We start from the raw sequence: 24,083 nt of genomic DNA, 5'->3' as shown, positions 1-24,083 counted from the left end.
TAGATGGACCTTTGGTCTGACCCAGTATGGCCTTTCTTATGTTCTTAATGGATTACTTGAATATGAAACAACAGAGTAACACTCTATACTTGATTTTCAGTGTGAAGGAACTATGGTGGGTTCGGGTGGTGCAGCCCTTAAATAGCTAGAGGGAGGACTAGGGGCTAGAGGGCGTGAGCACTGCCCGTACAGGTACTGCTAAGCTAAATTCTCCATCTTTGGAGTTCTGGGTGTGTGCACACCTGTGTGAAATACACGTCTGCACCCACATTTTGAAGAACAGTTACAGAACAGGTAAGTAATCGCTTTTTCCCCAGGGCCTGCATAAAGGACACTGAGGCATATTTAATCAGATGTATTACTGTTTTATATTATTGCATGAAATAGGGTGATCCCACTTCCTTTAGATAACTATTTCTGTGGGCCATATCCTGTAGTCCTTGGATCTTACTCCAGGAAAACCACCATTGAACTTTCTGACCATTTGAATTGGGTAAAGCGTGCATGAGCATTTCAAGATCTATCCCTATAATATCCCATTCATCCCTGTGAAGGCCCTAGTTAAATACACAATAAAATTAACTATTATCACCTATTTCCTGTCAGTATTAAGATCATTGTCAAAGGATAACTTGCAAACAATGGATCAAATTTGGTCCTCTGACAAACCACTATCCTGCCTGTCATTCAGGCTCATAACTTAGGTGTCATTTTTAACTTGGACCTCTCTTTAGGTCCTCACATACAGGCTATTAATACATCTCATCATTTCTTACTGTGTAACATCTCTAAGATACAGTCTGCCATATCCTATGCAGCTTAAACTCTTGTCCAGGCCCTCATCTTAACACATCTCGATTACTGCATGTCCTTCTCTCTGACCTTGACAAGTGCAGTCTTGTCCTACTCATATCCACCCAGAATGCTACTACAATGTTCATTTTCCTAGCTCATCACTCTGACCACATCATTTCTCTCTTTACAACCCTCCACTGACTCCCCCTTCTGTACAGCATCACACGTAAGTTACTTGTCTTCACTTTAAGGCCCTTATGGCCTAATCCTTGCCTATCATCTCTCATTCAGTACTGAAAGGTCAACTCCTGCCTCCAGTCAGCCCATGATGCCAGCCTCCATCACCCATGTGTTAAATTTTGAAATAATCTTCATGGTTTCTCCCTCGTGCTTCAGTGGAGCTGCCTATAAACATCCACAAATCTATCTAATTAGCCTCCTTCAAATCCCTCCTTTTAACTTGTTCCAAGGTGCCTACAAAAAAAACCTGACAATGGCTAGGCTAGTGGTGTGCTGATACCAGTATCATGCTGACCAATATTGTTTCATTGTTTCCTTGTACTCCCTGGTCCATCTGTTGTCTCTTACCTTATACTTAGATTGTAAACTGTCTGGGGCAGGCAACTTTTTGTTCTTTGTTTGTACAGTACCTAGCACAGTGGGGTCCTGGTCCATGACTTGAACTCCTAGGAGCTACAGTAATACACATAATTATTATTAATAATAATGATAAACTGGGGTTTACTTCTGTGTATCTGAAGATGGAATATGACCCATTGTCTATCAGGGAAATAAGATGAGTCTGCATAACAAAACAGATACCTCTAGGACAGATATAATACTTGCCTTTGTTGATTGTTAGCTTCCTGTAGCTCCCATTGGCTGGAAAAGAGAACTGCGGCAACTGGTAACTGTGGGGGGCTGGTCCTGGCGATAATCAATATCAGCACAGTATTTTGTGGCCCGCAATCAGATTACCCTGATGGGCCACATGCTCTAAACGGTCTTTAGATGGATAAAGGGTGTCCTGTCTCCGCACAAGACAAGGCTTTCTAACTTTCGGGGCAGGTAGGCCACTGAAATATCCTTTTGCTGGATGGGTGAGAACAAGGGGAGGTAAATAACTTTTCAAGGTACATAGGAGCCTGATCTACCTTATGGGAGGTGTTCAGAGTTTGCAACTCAATAGACCACTAGACAAAATAAATCTGGAATACAGATAGAGAGGATACTTTAAAAAGTCCAGCATAACAAATTATTTGTTAATTTGATGGTATTGTTGATTTTTAAAATAAATTTGAATTGTTTGGAATAACACAGTGGAAAAAATAACTAGGATTTCTGGACATTCCTAGAGAATTGTTTACGTATGTATGTTGACTATCCAATACACTTCTAGACTATTTTTGGACCTATTCCTGGGAAATAAGCCAAGACTGATAAAAGGTTTGATGTTTGTGAAGCCTCTACAAGTGATCTAGTGATCACACTATTTTTAAACATGGAAGGTTGCACTAGAGGAAGTAATGCATTTGACTATATAAAAAGGCAGATTTTGAAGAAATGTGATAAGTGAATGAGAATTCCACAATGTGTATGGCAAATCAGCTTCAGAAATGTGGGAGGTATTTAAGAAGAAGTTGGATAAAATGTAATTGGAATGTCTTCTGACAGAATATGAGGTCTTCTTCTTCTAATCTTCCTTCTTATGTATAGTATGCTAGCCCATGTACAATACATGTACACCTCACTGTGAGAGCCTGATTCAAAATCCATTGATGCCAATTGGAGTCTTTACATTGACTTCAATAGGTTTTGGATCAGGGCCGAGGAGTATTTTTTGTCTGGCAGCTTTAGTTTGTCTTTCCATGTAGTCACATTCTAGCAGGTTCTGAGGGCTTTTTTCAAACATTGGCATTCTAAAAACCAAAAATCATATTGCTTATATAGAAAGGTCGGGATATATCTTCAGTTGATAATCAACATTTAAAAATCTTTCTTACTTTTAGCAACATGCACTAACATTCACAGCTGAAACAAAGACAATGGTGTGTTAGAACCCAATTTCTTCCAAATAACTTAAAATAATTCTAGGTACATTTGCATGTATAAATAAGCATTTGATCATGCTTTGTTTAAAACTATGTTAGTATTTAATAAAAATACCACTACATACTACCTTGTAATATTGACAATACTTACTAATTGTAATTTTATCATTCATTTTTGTTACATATTCTTTTAAATTTTAAAATGGTGTCTTTATTATAATGTATTAGGAGTTTAATGGAATTAATCGGGAGTTTAACAGTGCCACCAGGTCAGATAGCTTTTAGGACAATTTACACACTTGTGCTTTCAATCATTTGAAAATATTCGGGCTCAGTTATCAAGTTCTTATGTGAGCATAGCTGGCATTGAAGACAGATAAACATGGGATTTAAAGTCAGAAGTGAATTTTGCTTCTGTAAAACAAAATAACTGTAACTTATTAAATTTGATTATTTCACGTGTTGGTGTAAACCATGTCCAGGTAGAGGTCTTTTAACTTCACCCAGGATCAATTAACTGAAAATTATGCAGCTCTGATTTAAGTTAGATGTTTGCACTTAAGAAAGCCAAGAAGGAAGTGATCCTGAATGGTGCTGAGTGCCTCTTGAAAATACTGATACACAGTAGGCAAGAGTTAGCAGGTTCAATTAGAAATTATGTGTATGGGCCATGTCCAATTTTCCTTCATCAGTCTTTAGTTAGGAGAGCTCCCATAGGCTTCCTTTTGTCTCAGCAAGAGACTAAAGAGGACAGGATTTGGCCTTGAAAATAGAGTTAAAACAATCTCACTTAAAGACTCCTAGATACTATGGTAGAAATGCCTTAAATATTTAGTTACATTGATTAGATAGTAAAATTGGCTGTCACCCTGAGGACACTTTGACGAAGAGCACCTTTGCCCTTGTCTCTGAATTTCTTTGCATTTGTGACATCATGTCAAACCCTCCCCCATTGATTTTCAAAGGGGTGTGGTTTTTTTTAACATTTTTGTCTAAAACCTTGTGCAATGAACTGTACAGTACATCTTAAGCAGTAACAGTTTTAAGACAATATTTTAAAAATAGCTTTTGTGTAATACACTACAGAGAAACAGTACATCTGAGAAATATATAGTATTCATAGTCAAATCATTTGATAACTGAAAGAGAAATACAGTAATGCTGGTTGTTGGAAAGCACTCCCTTCTTGTTATCAAGGTTTTAATCAAAATGATAGGCATTGTGAAGTAAGCCAGGAATTTTGTGTCCTCTATTTTATGGGTTGTTTCCCGCACAATAATCCCAGTAATGAGACAGTAACCAAACTCAACTGTACATATGAAACTACCACCCAAAACAGTTCTCTCTGCCTCAGATAGGATAACTGGAGCATAACTACTGTGAAACAATACAATTATGAATTTCTTGAGGGGAAAAAAAGGAAAGATAAGTGCATGGAAGTCAGCTAACATTGGTACATGAGTGGTTACAGCAAGGAAAGGGTTAACCAGATTTTCATTTTAGATAGTTGCTGTAGTAACTATCAGAGAGCTCAGGCTGTATCTTTTCCATTTGTGGGGAATGTTTAGATTTACAGAGTAGCTCAGTTTATTATATACCTGCCTTGATTGCTGGATAAGTCATGTTGATTAAAAACAGAAGATGCATTTTTATAATACTACTGAAGAGGAAAAAGAACCATAAAATCTATGTCACTATTTGTCCGGAAATCTGTATGCTCTTTGAACACTCATTCTACTGACAAAATGTAGCTGTTAATCTGAGTGTTGTATGAAAACTTATATTGTGTGAATGTTAGCATGTTTTACTTGAACTTTCAGTGAGCATAGGCCAATATCCCATATGTTGCATGCAGCATGAGGTGTAAGTACTATTCTGTCTCTAGCAAATAATTCTTCATATTGCCGTTATGTTAAAATGAAACTACATCCTCTCTTTGAACACTACATCTTGTTTTAAGGGTCATGTTTTAAGTATTCAACTGACAGATTTTAAAAAGAGCTCAACTCCCATATAGGTACCTAAATAATGTGGCCAGATTTTCAGAAATGTTCGTCACCTAAGTGTTCCCATTGAGAACAATAATAACTGCTGGATGCTATCTGATTACCTCCTTTGATTGCAGAAATGAGAGCTGAGAACTTTTGAAAATCTGTCCTTAAATTAGGCAGGCCATTCATCTGATTTAAAACCAGACAGTCCTCTTTCTATGTGGTTTGTCTCCCATCTAGTACTGAGACAACACCAGACAAGGTTTTGTCCAGTATTGGACAGACGAAGCCATTTTGAAGAGCATGTCCTTCACTCCTGTTAGTGTGTTTCATGTGTTTGAGGTCACACAGGTGAGGGTAACATCACGCCAGCAGGGTGGGCCCACGCTGTTCCTGGAAGTACCAAAATGTCCAGTATTCTGGGAATGCATGAGTGGCCACTCTGCCTTAAATGTATTACTTGTTTACTTTGCATTAAATCTGCAGATATTTAAAATCCAAATTAACTTGAATAGTGGTGTCCAGAGTAGTTGGGGATACTGAGCCTATTAAGGCCTCAATATATACACAAGCCAGGAAGCTACAATGTAAGATCAATGCACTCTACTAAAAATGGCCTCAAACCTTGCCTGGAGGGACAGATCTCTTGAGAGCAGAAAAAACTATTCAGCCTGTATGGCAGGTTCAAGTCTGTCTAGAGCAGCTGCTGCCAATTAGTTCCAAGTGATATATAATAATAGTTTGAAACAGATAGAATTGCTGGAATTCTACAACATTTTAAGACCAATTTTTGTTGCAAGAACAAGGGAAATTCTGTGGTAAAGTTTTACTAACTTCTACGATGATAACCGGGCCATCTATGATTCTCACTCAGTAATTTTCACAAGCCTTCACTATCCTAAAATCCCCTGGTTCTTCATAATTCTGAAGCTGCTTGGTTTATTAGGCAGCTATGTGACATGTGTCTTGGAAAGGGACTTTTAGTTGCCATCTGCATTTCCCATTGACTTCAGTGTGAGTTGTAAACTCTCAGAAACTTTGAATATCAGGCTCCTTTTATTTCCTACATTTATTTTATGTACCTAAATTTAGATTTGGAAGCCTTATTATAGGCAGCCAGGTTTGAAAATTTTGGCCCAGGAGCGTGATTTCATTTCTGTTGAAAGTGACCTGGTTTCACTTCTGTTGAAAGTGACAGGAGAAATAGCCCTAGGTAGTAAAATATTGTTCTGTCTGAAGCCAGCATGAAAAGTTGATTATCTTAGGTCAATCTACAGTACCATAGGTCTGCATAAAGACATCAGCAAACTCATCCCCACCCAGTTCATTTTACTCAGAGTGGGTTTTCATTTTACTAATGAAAACAAACCCCACTTTTCAGAACAGGGCAAAAATTTAGTGGTATTTGTGGGTGCTCAGCATCTTTGAAAATCAGGCCACTTTTATTTAGCACCTGTGCATGGATTTAGGAGCATAGTGGAGTATGTCTGTACTTGAAGCTAGGGGTGTGAATCCCAGCTCAAGGAAACATACTCATCTAGCATTCATTGAGCTACTGCGATAAAAATAGAGTGTAGACAGGGCAAGTGGTGGGACAGAGTTCTTGCCCAGTCTCTGACAGGCATATATTTGAGACAAGCTTAGCTTGCAGTGCCTCAGCTACACTCTGTTTTTATCGCACTAGCTCAGCAAGAGCTAGAATGAATATGTTCTCTTGAGCTGGGAATCTTGCCCTAGCCCCAAGTGTAGACATACCCACAGAGAGGCGTTATACACATTAAAAGGCATGTAAGGAGGTGTTGGAGCTGGGGAGCAGCTGCCCTAAAGGGACATACTCAGCAGACCGAGGACCAGCATTAATTTGGCATAAAGGGTCTTAAGTTAGCTTGAAAGAAGTATGCCATAGAACCCCAGGTCTATTTTCCAAATTCTATGCAGCATTTCCACAGGATTTTGCTCCCACATAAGTGAAGAGGCTCATCTAGACCAGTATAAGCAAGAAACATCATCCTTTACCACTAATCCCGTTTAATCCTGAGATACAAGGTCTCTTGCCGAAGGCTCTTAAGCAAAGTAAGCAGTCATGGCATAAAAGGGAAGGTCCTCTAATGGATCAGTAACTGGTTAAAAGATAGGAAACAAAGGGTAGGAATAAATGGTCCATTTTCACCGAGTAGAGAGGCAAATAGCAAGATTCTCCAAGGATCTGTACTGGGACCAGTGCTGTTCAACATATTCATAAATTTATCTGGAAAAAGGGGTAAACAGTGAGATGGCAGAGTTTGCAGATGACACAAAATTACTCCAGATAGTTAAGTACAAAGTTGATGCAAAATGATTCAAAGGGATCTCACAAAACCAGGTGACTGGGCAACAAAATGGCAGATGAAATTCAGTGTTGATAAATGCAAAATAAGGTACACTGGAAAACATAATTTAAACTATACATACAAAATAAATTAGTGGTTACCAATCAAGAAAGAGTTCTTGGAGTCATCATGGATTGTTCTCTGAAAACATCTGTTCAATGTGCTGCGGCCGTCAAAAAAACAGAATGTTAGGAAGCATTAGGAAAGGAATATCTAATAAGACAGAAAATATCATAATGCCATTATATAAAACCATGGTATGCCCACACCTTGAATACTTCATGCAGATCTGGTCACCCCATCTCAAAAAAGATATGTTAGAATTAGAACAAGTACAGAAAAGGACAGCAAAAATGGTTAGGGGTATGGGCCTGTTTCCATATGAGGAGAGATTAAAAAGATTGGGACTGTTCAATTTAGAAAAGAGATGATTGAGGCAGAATATATTAAGAGTTCTATGAAATCATGAATGATGTGGAAAAAGTAAATAAGGAAGTGTTGTTTACCTCTTCATGTAACACAAGAACCAGGGGTCACCTAATGAAATTAACAGGCAGCAGATTTAAAATAGAAGGAAGTACTTCTTCACACAGTGCACAGTCAACTTGTTGCCAGGGGATGTTGTGAAGACCAAAAGTATAACTGGATTTAAAAAAGAATTAGGTAAGTTCAGGGAGGATAGGTCCATCAACGGCTATTAGCCAAGATGGTTGGGTCCCTAAACCTTTGACAGCTAGAAGCTGACACTGGACATCAGGGGATCATTCAATAAATTTCCCTGTTCTGTTCATTCCTTCTGAAGCATTCGGCAGCAGGCACTGTCAGAAGAGAGAATGCTGGGCTAGATGGACAGTTGGTCTGACCCAGTATGGCCATTCTGATGTTCTTGTTCGGGACCCATATAATTGTCTATTTTATTTCTTGAATTCTGTTAAAGTAGAGTCTGTTAGTACCGAACCTCCTGGGACAGAGAATTCCAAAAACTGATTAGGTTCTGAGGAAAACATCCCTCTGAATATTTAAACTATTTTCAAACAATTTGCTAAGTGTTGTCCATGTTTTTCTGTTGCTGCTTATTCCAAATAGACAGACTGATAGTTTGCTTGAACACTTTAAAATATTTTTGTCTTCTGATTTATTGTTATTTTCAAGTTAAAGTTTGTTACATAATATAAACATATTTTCCATTTTTAAACTCCTTTTAACTATAACAGGATTTGCCAATGTCAGAGTGGATTTTCCAAATAAAAGATGTTTTCTTGCAATAATATTTACCGGTATTTACAAAAAGTCTGTCACCCCCCACACCCTGGTTCATTGTGCTCAAAACCAAAAGCCTGAAAATGGCATTCCTATGCTACTTCTTTGTTTCCAGATGTTAAGATCTATTATGCATACTGTAGTGCATAATCATAATTATGCATTCATGATGATGTTTGTGCGGCTTAACTCAGAAATAGTGTGAGAAAGCTAATCTCGAAGCTACAGGCTGCTTTCCTGCACTTTAGATTTTGATCTGAGCTGTTTGTTGAGACTTACTGGAACCAGAACCTTATAACCACCAGTCCGAATGCTGGACTCCTTACTATTCTCTCTAGTCCCAGTGAAGGACCTTCACCATTTCCTCAAAACTGTAACGCAAACTTGGTTAGTTATAGTTCTATGTTATATATCAAATGTTTAATAGACTGCAGTAATTTAAATGAGAGAGCTATATCACACAGAGCTCTAAACATTCAAGTTACACATAATCAGTATCTTTTCTGCATCTCAGAGAAGCACATTTTCACTTTGTGTGGCAACAGTAAGGAGTACACATCCTTTAAACGGAACTGAAGAAAAATGACTTAATTAGATATATTCTCAAACTGAACAAAAAAAGAGAGCCAGTTTGCAAAACAGAGGTGCTAACTTTGGTCAGTCAGTTTTTGGCCTAAACCTTCTATAATCGTAATAAACATATACTATAGTTATATTACCCATGATCCAGAGCTAAACAATTCGATAATCTTCATCAGTAATAAAGATCACAGAATTTTCAAAATTATTTTTTCTAGGATCCCAGTGCTAATCCACAAGAGTAATACAGTCACGTAATTATTCAAAATCTATACAATGGACTGAGGAAGTGGAGAGAAGGATAGAAAACTGCTGCTATGATGTACTGTAATATATAGTGAGGTATTAATTATAATGGCCAAATATTTTACTCTTTAAGTCAGTGGCAAATTTCCTTTTTATTTCAGTGGGACCCAGATTTGCAGGTAATAACATGAACAAATGATGTGTATACCAGAGAAGTCTAATTGATTAAGGATGGGAAAATATGATGATCACATTTTACTTTGTCCATATAAGTGAATCTGCTTTCACTCAGAAAATAAAAAACTCTTTTTTGAATTGAACAGAATTTAGTTCAGAATTATATTTATTAATATAATTTATAATGAGATTTTACAAATATGCAAAACAGTTCATCTTAATAATAACTATAAATAGTAAAGCTTAAAATAACATTGAAAATCACTAATGGAAGATGAATGCACTTCTTTTTTTCCATGAGCAGACAAGAATCATGCATAGTGTAACAGTGCAACTGCTAACAGCAGACTCACAGAAGATAATTTAAACTTATTTTTATGGACAGGAGGAGCTGATTTTCTAAAGCCATTCTAAGGAGATTCTGCTTGGTTTTACATCGCCCCAAAAGGGTGTTTGAGTTCCTTCCACCTGCAGACATACACACTAAGTAAAGAATATATAAGGGCACACTTAGTAGTGGTGAAATTTTTATGCATGCAGATATGAGGGGGAAATTAGATTTTATTCCATAGCTATGTATTAAATGAATGTTAAAATACAGACATAATCAAATCTCCTCATATCCCATGACCACATGTGAAATAGTACATTGGAAGGTCAGAATACTTAGCAAAGTATACAGCCCTTGAGACTCAGCAGATGTACAGATAGGTGCCCTAATCCAAAATACGCATTCATAAATATAGAAGATCAGAATTGAGCCTTAATTCTCTAAAGGATTGCAGCAATGTTGTGTGGTCCTTTCATCCAAATTAGAATGATTCATTATATCTAGTGCATTAGCACAAAAAGGGTAGGTGTGGGCAATAAAATCTGCATTAGGATTTTCAAATACGTCAAGTGTAATCTTAAAATGAAATAAACTGTGGTGCTTTAACTAGCTTTAAATAATTAATCATATTTATAGAAGTCTGATTAGTGAATTATTTGTTAAACTTACACTGATATTTTAAATTACTATACTTGCTTTTAGTAAACATAATACCTGATTTTAAAAGAAATCTAGTACAAATATACATTCACTAATGGAAAAATATATTTAGGTAAAACCAGAGAAAATTCAGATATTCTATCCCTAGTCCTATTCAACTGAAGTTAGTGGGAGTTTTGACATTGTATTTAGTGGGCACATTGTATTTAATCTGAGCAACATTGAAGCCTTGGTATTGCATCAGACATGGTGCAGAGCCTAAGGTCCAGAGCGTTACATAGTAATCTAGTCCTACCTAGACACAGAGGCCTAGTGCAATCCATATGTATTAAATATTTATTTTCTAAGACTTCTTAATATGTTTTGAAAATGAAAATGGAATAGTCCTGCAATGACATATTGCTTTAAGCATTGCTCTACCTTATGTACAGAAAAAAATCCACCTTCTACTATTATTTGGTTACAATTAAAATAAAAAATTCAACTATTTTTCACTATTGCTAAAATCTGATCTTCTCCCATTCAGACTCTCCCATCCCAGAATGTATACAGTTTGCATGAAGTAACACAATGCTCTTAGGTTTAAACACAGTAATAATAATATATAATTGAAAATAGTACTTACCTGGTGTTTTTACATGTTCAGATACAAATATTATCTAATTATTTGGAAGATAACTTTACCACATTCAGTGCCTGGTAATGGAATGCTTAATCTAGCTATATATATTTCATATTTTTAATAAATTTCTCAAAAATAAAATCTACAAAAACTGAGAAACTTAAAAGGGAGACTAAGACTACAGAAACAGTACTCCTTTTGGAGTAAAAAAGTGTACAAAGAAAAAGATATTCAAAAGTTACTACAAAACAGAAGGGTGAGAACTGCACCCTGTCATCTCAATGCAATTATAAGAACAACAGGACCAGCAATCATTGTGGATGGTGTCAGTGAGGATAGATGGACATTAGGAAGAGGCAATATTAACCCAAATGCTGCAAAAACACCTGTCATTATCTCCAAAAACAGTGAATGATTTCTTGAGAACAGAACATTTCAGATTGTCTATTACATTACAACCAACTCAGACGTGAATCATCTCTATTGAGTCTAATCCAAAGGTGGGTGTCAAGTTACTTGCAGGGAGTGACTATGAAAATCCCTGCATTTAGTCTCTGAACATGTCCACTGTGAACTAGATGTTTAAAGAAGCCAGAGTAGAAGCAGAATAAGTTGAGCGCTCACGCAGTTAATAAAAAAGCTTTGTCTTCTCCTCTGGCAAACCTGAAAAGAGTTGAGGTATCTGCTGAAGTGGGTGATGTGACACTCCCCAAGGGTACCCAGTATTATAAGGCACCTCACCACAACCTTCCCTTAACGTGAAGCAATTTTATCTCTGCCTGCTGTAGATCAGTTCCCTGAAATCACCAGCCTCTGGCAGTACAAGCGTTGCCTACCAGGCTCCCACACCCTTTCTCTTTCAGTACAATAGTGATAGGGTGAGTACTCTTGAGTACTCGGAGCATTCCCTGCAGTGTCCAGCCCCTTATCCACTGAACTCTCACAGGTCTGCTCTTCTCAAAGGAACAGCTCACACCAGCTTTTAAGATTCAACTCAGGACCATTATATTGCTTAACACCACAGCACTTAGAGATATTTATACTGAACAGAAGAATAAGTTTACTTTCAAAGAATAGAGGTTCAAGTGACAGTAAGAATATTGGAAACAAATCTTTACATATGATACAAAATCATAACACGCTTTCTAGAGACTAAAGTTAACCAACAGATTAACCTCTTGTCTAAAGAAGCGTATCTCACCCAAAGTTCTCCAGCATTTTTAATCAACCGTGGTTGAGACATGTTTTTCATGAAGCAAAAACACTGTTAGTTTACTTACTTGGTGAAGGGTGCCTGGGTGTTTTCTCTACCCGCAAATATAGTAAAGCAAACTTTTGAAGTGCTCATCAAGATAAGGTTCTTTCCCCCTGCTGTATTTCTCTTCTTATTTGTTTCTTTCTGAAATTGTTATAATCCTTCATTTGCATTCAGTTCAGATTGGTGATGGGGCATTCAGTGTGAAAGAGACAATACTCAGTTTACATGGCAAAATATCTCTTGTTTGAGAGAAACCCTGTTTTTCACCTTTGCAGGCGATCAACTCTCATACACAGACATTAAGAACATATTCTCAGTATATATGCCTAACTCCTTTCATAGTATTCATACATGCATTTCACAATGATATTAATGACCAGTGTGACATGATTTGAGACCTCTTTCATTTGAGACTTTCATTCTAGACCTCTTTAGTGAACCTGAATGTGCATACCAGAATGAGGAGATCCTGTAACCCCACTGCACCCCCTTATTAGTTGGCATTAAGAGGTTCTTGGGTCACAGGTAGACATATAGTAAAGTCTGAAAATATGTGGATAATAGGAATGCATTTCCAATTCTCAGGAAGGACAATACACCATAGCAATTAAGGTAATTCATTAGTGTACTAAAAGAAATGCCCAAATGACTCAGTGTGAATGTGTGCAAGCAGCTCTATATTGTACTTTTTCTAATAGTACTGCACACAGTCTTATTTCATCTGTACTGGTGCATGCTTATCATCTCTAGAACAGTATTTTCACCAATGGTGTACATATTGTGAGAGATACAGTGAACGATAACAAGCAATCAAAAATATTCAGCTCACAGTAAAATGAAAAGGCACACCAGAACACCAAAAAAGCATTGCCAACTTCCACTATATTACCATGTGTCTCATGGCAATGGGTGTTTTTTTAAAGTTCCAGCTCCAGAGTCATGTGGATATGTGAGAATTGCAGAGTTGTTATTGTTGTCTTGTTTTTTAAGTAAGCTTCTAACCCTCATGGTTGTAGAGAAAAAGCTTAAAAACATGACCCTAAGGTTCAAAAACCAGAAGGCAACTATAAAGAACCCAGAATTAATTGTTTTTGTAAAATCGCCCGATTTTAAGACAATTTCATTACTTTGGGGGCCTGACTCATGATTTTTGAATGCTTGGGTTGACAATACTGCATACATGTTCCACCATATTCATGTTATGAGAAGGACAGCCATATGACAAAAAGAGTTCTACCTTACATTAATAACCAGTGCATCCCTTAGATGAGATCCTCACCCCTGTTCCAGCCACTTTATGCCAGGTAAAAGGACCAGAGTGTTGTAAAGGAGCTGTAAAGCCCCCAGTTCTGGCCGGGGCAGAATTGTTCTGATACAGGAATTGTGGAAGGCAGCTGAAAGGTGCATTCTGAGGATCCCCTCACAAGCCCTGGCATGTCCGAGCAGGGTTGCCACACATATCACTGTGGAGATTCCAGGAACCACTGTGGCTTATTGGTGGGGCTGGGAGGCTAATTACATCGGGGTCACTCCAGCCCAGGGTCAGGAGGATGCAAAGGTGGTCTACAAAACCACCTTAAATACCCTTCCCCATGGGTTGTGAATTTTGTGCTGTGCCTGTTGGAGTTTTACCTCCTAAATCTCACAAGGACCCAAACAGGCACCAATATCTGCTGCATTTTCATGTGCAGAGTGTGAAAGGTACAATATCTGCTGCTTTTTAATGGCAACTACTGCATGGTACCTAAACAGCAGAGATCTGAGACTAGTTTTACATACTGACCTGAAAGGAATCAGTTCTGGCAAGGTAATGTTAGAAGGATTTCTCAATCTCTCTTGCATTTAATTTGCAGTAGAGGTGCAACCTGACAGACATATTTATTGATGTTTGGAAGGTATTTTGAAATCCTCAAATGGAAGGCTATATATGCAATGTAGAAATATAGTTAATGAATATTTTGGTGTGAGAATTTCTTTTGTCTGTTTCAGCCTCCTGCAAGTATGTTGAAGTGTTTGTACAGTTTTGCCACTTGACAAGTAATGATCCCTTGGGGTAAAATGCAGGATTTCTCTGTTGCAGGGAATCCCAGCTGTCTTTTAGGATTCCATCTGTGTATACTCATTTTTGCTTTTGAAACTTTTAAAGCTTTGATTTGGCAACAGCGTCTGTGAGCACAGCCGATCCTCATTTGTATTGTCATGAAAAATTGTCATGTAACCTCTAAAGAGTCTATCTCCTCAGACTGGAGGAATTCCAAATTAAATGGCAGCCAAATCGAGTATTTTTTGGGTCTCAGGATGATGCAAGATTTTTCAGGACCAGCAGGTTTTCAAATATTCATAGTGATGGCACCATGTTTTGTCAAGAGGGTGCATTACATGGGCTGTCCATGGCTCCACCTTCAATTTGTGGCCAGTGGTGGCAAACCTTCCTCCCCTTCGAGAAAGGCTGGGAGTTGACATGGGGGTGTCCTTCTCCCGGTGCAGCTTCAACGTCCTGTGGCTAGTAACAGCGGGGATATCAGCAAGGGGCACCTCAGTGCTTACCCAAGCAGCCAAGGTATATCTGCTAATGTGATTGGGCAGTACCAGCTGCACTCTTCTGTTCTTTCTGCACACACACTCCTCTGCTGGAGTAATGTTGCCAAAGCTCCCTATGGTGGGTCTTGGCATTAGCCCACCAAAGAGATTCTGAGGACCCCATCATAAGTCCCCTCACAAGTGGGGTCACACCTCTCAGAGATATTATTCCAGGTAGTCTGCAGAGTCAGGCAGACATGACTGCATCAGTTACATTTAGGTCACTTTTTCCTCACGACCATGAGGTCTAGAAATTTTTTTCTTTGTAGTGAAATCTAAGATACTGATGTAATTACATGACTCCAGGACCTGTGACCATAGGCTAGGGACTGTCATGCCTGTTCCTTAAACTGTGCCTGTCAGCATGTAGCGTGGAGCCATAACACTGGAGATCATTGCCTATACTCCAAATCTTGAGTGACAGGAAGGGAGTCTGTGTCTGCAAATCCAGACACAGATGTGTGTCTGGATTTGCACTCCACACTTGCACTCCACACTTGGCACTCCACACTTCCACAGATGGAAGTGTGGAGTGCCACCTCCTGGCACGCTCATAAACCCCACAAATGCTCTGACCAGGAGTTCAGTTAGCAGTGAAATCTGTGAGTAGCTGAAGGCAAGTGGCTGCTGCCCACAGCATGCTTCCCAATGCAAACCTGTTCCCATTTCCACTGGGAAAGCTCCAGCTGAAGCCATGCTGCCAAGCAGCCATAACAAAGTAGTGAAGGGGAGGGCATATTTCAATTTAAAGGCTATGGTCTTCCATGCAGTCAGCACTGGTCTTCAGTGAATCCCTTTAGATACATGCTTTTTGGAAACTGATCTCCATGGAGAAGGACTTTGCACCAGATAGCAGTATTCCGGGGAGTGTCCATTCTTCCTCACAAGAATAATTCACAAAGAAGAGCATGTCTATTTGTACACTGAGTTGTTGTGATGTGGCTGTCTGAATTCAATCTATGTAATTTTTAAGAGCTAATGATTTCATAGTAGATTTACTGATGAGGAATTGGACTGGGATAGATGCAACATGTCCTTGGTAGTACAGTATAGAGCTCTAACTATGGGGAGCTGAAGTGATGTGGTAAAATCACCAATGTTGCTGGAATAAGTATTAATCTATTAGGAATCTCTTAGAACTATTTTAATCTATCCTTTTACTGCCTGGAGGATGGTATGAGATGATGGTATGAGATGATCCCTTCCAGCTGAAACGATTTGATGAGTTTATATGCCTTTGCTTTTTATACTTTACTTTGCTGGGTACAGTGACTTACTAAAGGTGACTTTAGTGTCACTGGGTGGGGGAGGAGTTCTGCAGGGTCAGAGTGTCAGTGATACACCATCCTGGTGGCTATTGGATTGAATTTGAATTGAATTTTGAAGTAGAAACACATATGTATTTATTAACTGACATTTTAACAGACCTGAGTTCATATCTGGAGGCACCTGAGGGATATTTACAGCTCTTCTTTCAGTACAGTGTTGTTTGTAATTGTCTGTAGAAAGTACAGTGCTGAGGGGCATCAGAACTTTCTCTTGGGCCAAGAAGATTCTGTAGAAAGAATTATCTTCCGTATTACCATTTATGGGAACCCAAAATCTCCAGGAGATTTACTATGGTTGCCATTACAAATTTGGTTTGATTTGATTTTTAGCAAAATATAACAGAAATCTGTTTGGGTTGGAGCAGAAGAGAACTAGAAATGAGGCCCCTAATCCTCTGCTGTTCTCAGCATGTTCCACAATTTGGTGAGGATGCTTTAAAGAGATCTAGCCTTTTAAAGGTATTTTTGACACTGCAGAGCCCTATACTGAATGCGGAAAATAAAATAAACATTAGCAATATAGTCAGGGCCGGCTCCAGCATTTTTGCCACCCCAAGTGGCAAAAAAAAACAAAACAAAAACCTTGCTGCCCAACACGGAGGCGGAGTGATAGTGCGGCCGCCGAATTCCCCCTGCCGCCGAGTGCAGATTGCCGCCCCAGAGCCCGATGTCCTGCCGCCTTTGTACATTTGCTTGGTTCGCTGGTGCCTGGAGCCGGCCTTGGATATAGTGGCATTTCAGTGAACAGTACATCCTCTCAGATAATGCTGAACACCCTTTAGAAGGGCATTCCCAGGACATTGCCATCATGTTATACTGACTTACTAGACATTAACTTCACTATCTTTTATTTCCTTTCACACAGCTTCTCATAAAACAGTTTAACCTCCCTTTTTCTGATACCAGAACTTCCTGGATTCCATACTGCATGCTTATGGCAAAATGTCTTTTGACTTAGGTTTCTTCAAATTTCTGCCATGCTGCACACATCCATTGTTAGAAATCTTTGTAAGCTAAATGCAAGAAAGAATCTATCTAACTTTACCTTGCCAGCACTGATTCCTTTTAGGTTGGAATATAAAACTATTCTCAGATCTCTGTGCCGGGTATTTTTATCTCCATTAACCTCTTGACTCAAGTATAAACATTTATTGAGGGTTACCGCCCTTTGTTTGTCCAGTTACTTCAAAAGGTTAGTGAAAAGTGGATGTCTGCTTGACCTCTTTTATCCTCATTAGCTGATTCTAATTGTTCCCTAAGAGATCAAACTTTTGATCCTGTTTGTCCTTGTCAAATTTGTCTGATTGTGGTTTGTGTGAATATGAGACCTTTAGCTGAAATAGCTTTCTCAGGTACAAAGTATTCAAGAACCTTTGCTTCTATGTAGCATGAATAGTAAACAATATTTCCATTCTGTGATACTCCATCTTTATTGAAACTCAAGATTCCCATTGTATGGTCAATTTGGGTTTAAGGCATGTTGAGGAATCCCTGTTTATGTTCCTTTGGATGTAGATAGAATGACCATGTAAGCTTCTTGAATAATTTATACTAGAATTCTTTTTTGCGGGGGAAATAATGTTTAATTTGATTGTTGAGGTCTTTTTCAGCAGTCCTACACATTTATCCTACTGTTATGAAATGTATGTGGAACAGACTACATTTGGGTTTATTCAGAGACTCTGAGCCAGTGCAGTCAATTTTTATTTAATTCATTTATTTCTATAGATTTGTAACAACAGAAAAAGGCACCTCTCCCAGACTATAGACACGCTTTAAAAATATTGAGTTAAAAACTCAAATTGTAACATAAAGGGAAATCCAACAGCAAAGTTCTTCATATACCAGCAATGATGTGCTAAAACCTTACAGTAAAAAGATTAAAGAATGTTCCTCTTTCCTCTGGTATTACCCCAGTCAGTACTCGTCTCCCCAGAAGTTCAAGCAACAGTGATCTTTGTAGCATAACCTGAAAGTCAACACATTCCGATTATTTTGGTGCAAGGATGGATCAAGTTCCAAAGTTGAAGAGCCCTCATGGAGAACACCTTGCCTTGCCAGCAGTTCCTTCTGCTTTAAACCAAGAGACTCCCAGTGTGGCAAAGACAGAGAAGTGGTCTCTCAAATAGACAGGTTCCAGGCCATTTAGAGCTCCATAGGTCACAACCAAAACCTTAAACTCCACCTAGTGGCCTATAGGCATTTAGTGCAGATTCCAAAAGCATTGGTGTAACACGCTTAAGGTGAGATATCCTGCTTTACAAGTGGGTGGCTTCAGCTTTCAAACTGATTTAAAATGTAGCCTCAGGTATAGCACATTGCAGTAGTCTAAGCTTGAGGTGATAAAGGCATGATTGATTTAACCAAAGCTTCTTGTTATCTTGGACTCTGGTCTTTTACTTTTAACCATTTTAGGAAAAAGAACCTTTTTGAAAAGGTAAACATGTTTCAGTTCTTACAGAGCAATAGGCTACAACAAGGTTGTATACTCTGTGTTATTGTGAGCATCTTATGTGCATTGTGAATTTGCTAACCTTTTAGTGCCAGCCCCCTAAAAAATACTACAGTGGCCCAGGATGAACATGAACATGTGGCCACCTCTTATGGCTATTATACGGTACTAAAGATTACGGTAATAAAGAATTTCTTCAGAGAGAAGTTATACCTCTCCCAAGCTTTATAGGTGGTTGGGGACTTGTGAAGTTTCACTTTCAAATAAAAAGAAGTTAATTTACATATCTGTATAGCTTGGCTCAGAGTTAGGACAGGAACATGGCAAATTCCTTTCAGGTTTGCCCACCGATTCTTCTCAAGTGGCAGAACTTTAAAGAGAAACACCCTGTTTCCTCTCCAGCCCAGCTGTGGTACTCAGCAACCATTCACAGATAGCTCAACTGATTTCAAGCTTTACTTAAACAGCTCACCTGGGAGTTATTTTAATGCTTCCAGTTCAGTTTCTTAAGCTCAAGAAAACCTTTAAGCAATAAAGCGCCATGGCTGATGGCAAAGTAGACTCTGATCTGACTAACGGCTTTCAGCGTGTGCTGGGGTGCATGGATGCAGTATAGGAGCAGATTAGGCACCAGCCTTAGTACTATGTCTTTTGGTCTCGCAGATACTGTTACTAGCCTGGGATTGGGCTTCCAGCTAGCCAGAGGAAGAATGGCTCTATGATTAAAGCACAAGAGAGAGGGTTGGGTTCAATTCCCAGCTCTGTTAAAGATTTCCTGTGTGGTGATGGGCACATCACGTAAGTTGAATGTGTGTCTTTTCTCCCTCTATAAAAAGCCAGAAATGTGGGGCTGTAAGGAACCTCCAGAGGTCATCTATTCCAGGCACCCATGCTGAGGCAGGACCAAGTATAACTAGTCCATCCCTGTTTGTCCAGTCAGTTCTCAAAAACCTCCGATGTCTGGGATTCCATAACCACACTTGGAAGCCTATTCTAGTGCTTACCTCTCCTTATAGTTAGAAAGCTTGTCCTAATATCTAACTGAATCTCTATTGCTGCAGACTGAACCCATTGATTCTTGTCCTACCTTCAGTGGACATGGAGAACAATTGATCACTGTCCTCTTTATAACAACCCTTAACATATTTGAAAACTGTTATCAGTCTGTGTTTTCTTTTTTTCAAGACAGAACAGGCCCAGTTTTTTTAACCTTTCCTCATGGGTCAGGTTTTCTAAACATTTTATAATTTTTGTTCTCCTCTGGACTCTCACTAGTTTGTCCACATCATTCTTAAAGTGTGGTGCCCAGAACTGGACACAGTACTTCAGCTGAGGTCTCACCAGTGCCGAATAGAGCAGGACAATTACCTCCCGTGTCTTACATACAACACTCCTGTTAATACACCCCAGAACAATATTAGCCAACTGCATCACATTTTTTAATCATATTCAGTTTGTGATCCACTCTAACTCCAGATCTTTTTTGCTAATACTACTGCCTAACTAATGATTCCCCACTTTGTAATTGTGCATTTGATTTTTCCTTCCTAAGTCTAGTACATTGCACTTGTCATTATTGAATTTCATCTTGCTGATTTCAGACCAGGTCATTAATTTGTCAAGGTGATTTTGAATTCTAATCCTATACTGCAAAGGACTAACACTCCCTCCCAGCATGGGATCATCTGCAAATTTTATAAGCATACTGTTCACTCCATCAATGGAAATATTGAACAGGACAGACCCAGGACAGACCCCAGCAGAACCTCACTAGATATGTTCCCCCAGTTTGACAGCAAACGATTAATAACTACGCTTTCAGTTTGGTTTTTCAACAAGTTTTGCATCCACCTTATAGTAATTTCATCTAGACCACATTTCCCTAGTTCATTTATGGAATGAACCTTACCAAAATCAAGATATCACAGCTACAGCTTCCCACCCCCTTCAGGAGGCCAGTAAATGGGGTTATAGAACTTCCTTTCTCTCACCCTTCACCTGTCTTGTCTATTTGAATTATAAACTGTTGGGGGCAGGAATTGTCTCTTGCTATGTCAAACGTAAATAGGCCCTCATATTGATTGGGGCCTCTAGGCACAACTTTAATGCAAATAATAATAACAGCCACTTGAGGCACAACAGAAAGCGTAGGTGAGGAGGAAAGGAATGAAAGGTCAGATGTCTGAAAAGAGAAAAGCCAGGAGAGTTGTGGAAGTGGAAGCTGGGGAACTTGGAGAACAGTAAATGTGTGTCCTTTTCTGCACGTACTGGATAAGAGAAGCCTTCTTTTTGTTTAAACTTGGACTGTACCTTAAAATAGGCCTTTCATTTATTTGTCTGTTTAATGTATTATCTACTTGGCAAGGACTATTGCCTGAATAGATTTATTCTACCTTTTGATTACTTCTGGGGCAACCCGAGACCATGAATAAGTGTGCAAACAACAATGTGAACTTAAACCGGGAGTTGATTCTACGAGCTGCTGAGCACACTCAGTTCCCATTGACTGCAATGGAAATGGAAGGTACTATGCACCTTGTAGGAACAGGCCCTAACTCACAAAACCTCCTCATGGCTGTGCAATCATGGCCATCCCAGGCTGACTTTGCTGCTAAAGCTTGCAGTGATTTTAAACACATACGGGCATGATTCTTATGTATGCAAAGAGCATTTTTCATCGCCACAGCAGTGTAAAGCTATTTTAGTGTGAAAGAAAATCAGGCTCATACTTGTTTACAATAGTAGAGGGAAGGGGTTAATGATTTGATTGTCTTTCCTTCTTTCTTCTGTGGTTTCTTCCTGCATGTCTCATTTATATAATGTCTATTTGCAGGATCGTTATTTAAATGGCATGCTCTGATTACATAACTGGTGTTGTCATACATATGGCTTGTTAGTGATTTAAATAGGGGCATAACATAATCAAAAAATCTCAATTAGTCAAATCAAATCATTGCTTTAAATCCATATTCCAAATCTATGTAATGAAGATAAAATTTGCATCACAGTTCCCCACATAAGGTATATACTAGCCACAACTTCTGCATTTGTATATCTTAGTTTTGCAGGACTAGAAACAATTCTTAAAAGTCGGCCACATTGTTTCTATTTATAATCCTACCACATTTAATGTATTTGTTGTCACTAGTTTTCTTTAGGTCACTTCTAGAAACATTTCTTTCTGTTTGTTTCCCTCCGTATTTGTATTTGTTCCAGTTGTTAGTCTGGACAAGCAAATAATGTAATATAGCACACATGGAAAAAGTAAAAACCTATGGATGAACATTTACATAGAGAATATGATAGATAAAATACATATAAACAAAAGAATATTAGATTCAGTACAAGAGTTCTGTACAGTGATACAATCAAAGCCAACCAAAGAAGGTCAAAAAATATTATGAGAGAGACAAGATGGATGAGGTAATATCATTTATTGAACCAACTTCTGTTAGTGGAAGAGCCAAGCTTTTGAGCTACACCACAGAGCTCTTCTTCAGGTCTGGAAGAGGTACTCAGGGTATGTCTGCGCAGCAAAGAAAAACCTACGGCTGGCTGGTGCCAGCCAACTTAAGCTCAGGTACGGTGACCAGATAGCAAGTGTGAAAAATCAGACAGGGTATGGGGGGTAATAGGTGCCTATATAAGACACAGCCCAGAATATCAGGATTGTCCCTATAAAATCGGGACATCTGGTCACCCTAGTCTCAGGAGGCTCAGGCTGCAGGTCTGTTTCACTGGTGTGTAGACTTCTTGGATCAGGCTGGAGCCTGAGCTCTGAGTCTCTCCTACCTCGCAGGGTCCTAGAGCCCAAGGTATATAGAATCATAGACTTTAAGTTCAGAAGGGACCATTATGATCGTCTAGTCTGACGTCCTGCACAACGCAGGCCACAGAATCTCACACACACACTCCTGTAGCAAACCCCTAACCTATGTCTGAGCTATTGAAGTCCTCAAATCGTGCTTTAAAGACTTCAAGGTGCAGAGAATCCTCCAGCAAGTGACCCATGCCCCACGCTGCAGAGGAAGGCAAAAAACCCCCAGGGCCTCTGCCAATCTGCCCTGGAGGAAAATTCGTTCCCGACCCCAAATATGGCAATTAGCTAAACCCTGAGCATGTGGGCAAGACTCACCAGCCAGACACCCAGGAAAGAATGCTCTCTAGTAACTCAGATCCCACCCCATCTAACATCCCATCACAGGCCATTGGGCATATCTACCACTAATAGTTGAAGATCAATTAATTGCCAAAATTAGGCTATCCCATCATATCATCCCTTCCATAAACTTATCAAGCCAAGTCTTGAAGCCAGATATATCTTTTGCCCCCACTGCTTCCCTTGGAAGGCTGTTCCAGAACTTCACTCCTCTGATGGTTAGAAACCTTTGTCTAATTTAGACATGCCTTCAGAGTGTCACAGCTAAATACAAGGTGGGATAGATTGCTAAGCATAAAGGGTTAACACATATTGCGAGATACCAATTAAAATGAAGTGGGAAATTAGCACATCTGCAGTCAGAGGACAAAGGAGGGTTAGTAGGTTACAAATTGTTGTATTGAGTCTTACAACCAGTGTCTCTGCTGAGCCCATGTTTTTTCGTGACTTTGAAGGTGTTGTGCAAGTTTACTTTGAGGATGAGGACTAAGAGATGAGATATGGAGTGATTGCTTTCTGAAAAGTGTTCACTCACAGGTGATAGTGTTTTTGTCTTTTATCATATTTCTGTGTGAGTTCATTCAAGAGCGTTGTGATTATCAGATTTCACCCACATTGTTTTTGGGGTATTTGGTGCACTGGATGAGGTACACCACGTGTTGTGAGAGGCAAATGCAAGACCCATGGCTATTGAAAGGTGTGTTGTGGGGGATATTGATCATCATAGCAGTGGCAATATGTCTTCAATAAAAAGTATTGTGATATTCAGTATGGATTCATATAAGATAAAATAATATTTTCTTATGTAAATAAAATCCTTTATAATCTTCTCATTTTATTTGCAAGTAGCCTGCACCCATATATTGTACATACAATAGTTCAATTGTACCTCTTAAAATAGTTCAGTAAATTTCTATCCTACTCAATAAACATCAATGCATCTGGAATCTCCATACCATCACGTGGTTTTCCAGCTCCTTAGATATTTGAAATCACTGGAAAATCTCAAGTGAACCATTACTGGCACTAACTGGAGAATTAGTGATAGCAGAGAAAGTATGAGAAAGGGTTGGAGTCTCTTGGACAGAATTATATCTAGATGAAAAAATTTCAGTTAAAAATTACCTTGAGACCCTTTTATTGTACTCTATACTCTGTTGTGGTTTCATAATGCTTGATATACAGGACAAGCACTCTGAATGATAAAAGTCTAAGCGGTGTTTCG

The 24,083-nt window shown here is 38.9% G+C and overlaps 1 protein-coding gene across 2 annotated transcripts in view; it reads left to right on the top strand.

Moving 5' to 3' along the window:
- Positions 1 to 24,083, top strand: part of ZFPM2 (zinc finger protein, FOG family member 2) — a 429,791-nt gene that overhangs the window by 276,711 nt on the left and 128,997 nt on the right. The window lies entirely within an intron of this gene.

This window comes from Eretmochelys imbricata, chromosome 2 (assembly GCF_965152235.1).
Source record: "Eretmochelys imbricata isolate rEreImb1 chromosome 2, rEreImb1.hap1, whole genome shotgun sequence".
Taxonomy (NCBI): Eukaryota; Metazoa; Chordata; order Testudines; family Cheloniidae; genus Eretmochelys; species Eretmochelys imbricata.
The sequence above is the reverse complement of the archived record's forward strand: the minus strand, read 5'-3'. Positions and strand labels throughout refer to the sequence as shown.